The sequence below is a fragment of the Emys orbicularis genome, chromosome 2, assembly GCF_028017835.1.
Source record: "Emys orbicularis isolate rEmyOrb1 chromosome 2, rEmyOrb1.hap1, whole genome shotgun sequence".
NCBI classification, from domain to species: Eukaryota; Metazoa; Chordata; order Testudines; family Emydidae; genus Emys; species Emys orbicularis.
Window position 1 is genome coordinate 231,956,625 of NC_088684.1, and position 2,846 is coordinate 231,959,470.

Here is a 2,846-nt window from a genome sequence, read left to right on the forward strand (position 1 = left end):
GACATAGTGCTTTAGTCATTTGTTTTACTGGTGCACTAATTTAAAAATTCTATATTAAACACTGAATGGAAAGCTCTTCAACCTCGCAAGCTTGCTGCTGAATTTAGTCACTTGAAACCCATATCTTGTAATAGATGGCGCAAGTGTAGAAAAAGTAGTTAAGGCAAAATAACACTTGGCAACTCATACTTGTAATCTCACATCTTTACATTTTTGTTTTTTTAAATTGAAGGACTAATTATATTGGTTTAAACTGGTTTGATATGAAGAACTATAGTAGGAACTAATAGTTGTTTATTTTCTTTCCAGACATGTGCTCTGAATAAAAATTGTTTCTAGACATGATAGAATGACTTTTCCAATGACTCAAAGACAAGTTCCATAAAATAGGGTTTGAAGAAACTGGGGTTTGTTTTCTGTCTAAAAATAGTAATTGAAAATATCTAGAGCATCTAAGTTATGACCATTTAGAAATGATGAATCAAAAACTATAGAATGAGGTCAAAGTCTTTAGCACACTTCCCCCCCCCCCCAGCCCTTTTCATTTGAGGGTTATAGTGTACTTATTCTATTCTAATCAATTTTCCTGATGATGTTTTTATTTGTGGTTTTAATTTACAGGGGTAACACAAAGTAAACAGTCATATTTCCAAATGGCGTGTATTTAAGGGTCTCCACAACTCCAGGGCAAACTGGAGTAAAAAATAAACTTCTTCATATCATAGAAAAGGCACATGGACCTTCATGTTTATTTCTGTGTAACAAAGATCAAAGAACCAATGTTTTTTTGCAAGCTGCCTGGTTGCCAGTGTTTCAGTTGTTTAGGCCTTTGTCAGGCTAAGTGCCTTGTTTTACCCTATCTTATAATGAAGTTCATTTACAATTCCTTTAATGTGCTGTACTCAGGACTTAGAGAAAAAACAAACGTAAAATGTTATTTGGAAACTGGGTAACCTGATTGGTTAATAATGGGTTATTATAGCTGTGTGATTATGGTACAGCAACTGCACAAGTGCAACAAACTTGTCAGAATATAGATTCTGAAATAATTTGTGTATCTTTATCAATCTTCTTCTCTTTTCCCCCCACACCTCCAAAATAACACAAACCCATTTTCCGATCCCAATAAAGCACTCTGGGGTGTGCATCGTTGTCCTGCAATTGTACTTCTTAGATAATTAAAGACACTTGGCCTTTGACCTCATGCCTCATACTCAAAACGTGCAATTGTAGGACAACAATGCATGCCCTGTCCTGTCTCATTGCTAACCTTAAACATGGTTCATCTCTTCAGGTAAGAACTCGGATCTGATAGTCAATATGTTTACACAAATGACTCCATAAAGGTTTGAAAAAGCCCTTGATGGAACATGTAAGATTATCAGTGTTTGAAAGGTAATTCAGAATAATTATCTGTATCCCAAAGCTTGAAATAATTAGGGCCTATTGGTTTTAATAATACTGCTCCTCTTCAAATAAAGGATAATAATTTTACAGAAATAAAACTTTGCATTTCCTCATGTTAAGAAACACAGAAGCTAGGGCATAGCCTTGTGTTTCCAAAAATAATTGCCCCAGACTTGCCCCCCAAGCTTTGTACAGAACTAAACATGAGCCTCAGTAAGCTTTGAATAAATTTGATATTGGGATCTTCCTTTCCTTCTTTTCCTATGATGTCTTCTAATACAAAGGAGTCCTCATCAGTGAGCTCCCCGTAGAGGAAGCACCCTCCACAGCTGATTGGGGTCACATTAGAGCAGGGGTGGGCAAACTACGGCCCGGGGATTGCATCCGGCCCTTCAGAAGTTTTAATCCGGCCCTCGAGCTCCCACTGGGGAGCGGGGTCGAGGGCTTGCCCTGCTTCACGCATGCCATGGCTCCACATGGCTCCTGGAAGCAGCAGCATGTCCCCCCTCTGGCTCCAACGCGTAGGGGCAGCCAAGGGGTTCCGCATGCTGCCCCCGCCCCAAGCGCTGCCCCCATTGGCCAGGAACTGCAGCCAATGGGAGCTGCAGGGGTGGTGCTTGCGGACTGGGCAGAATGCAGAGGCGCCTGGCCACGCCTCCGCATAGGAGCCGCAGAGGGGACATGCTGCTGCTTCCGGAAGCTGCTTGAGGGAAGCACCAGCTGGAGCCTGCACCCCTGACCCCCTCCCACGCCCCAACCCTCTGCCCCAGCCCTGATCCCTCTTCCGCCCTCCAAACCCCATGGTCCCAGCCTGGAGCACCCTCCTGCAGCTCCAACCCCTCATCCCCAGCCCCACCCCAGAGCTTGCACCCCCAGCTGGAGCCCTCCCACACACACACCCCAACCTCTGCCCCAGCCCAGAGCTCCCTCCCACACCCTGAACTCCCCATTTCTGGCCCCACTCCAGAGCCCGCACCCCCAGCCAGAGCCCTCACCTCCTCCTGCAACCCAGTCCCCAATTTCATGAGCATTCATGGCCCGGCATTCAATTTCCACACCCAGATGTGGCCTTTGGGCCAAAAAGTTTGCCCACCCCTGCATTAGAGGCTGATGCTGTGTGCCATGCTATATGCATATCTGTATATTCAGTGAAAACTGCACACAAATAGTGGGGGAAACAGTGAGTTGTCAGGTTGTCTCAGACCTCTTCAGCATAACTGTCCAAATCAAGCATTTACTTCTGCTTGTTTGGAGGCTAAAGCTCTTGTTCAAAACAGATGAGTAGCCACTTAGTACATTTGATACAGAAAGAGAAAAGAGAGACAGACAGTGGAGGGAAAAGGGAAGTCTTCCTCCTGCACATCATAATTTCAGAAGCAACTACCGTGTCTTTAGCATCAGTCATCTATTCATTAATAAGAACATTGAAAATCTCCAGA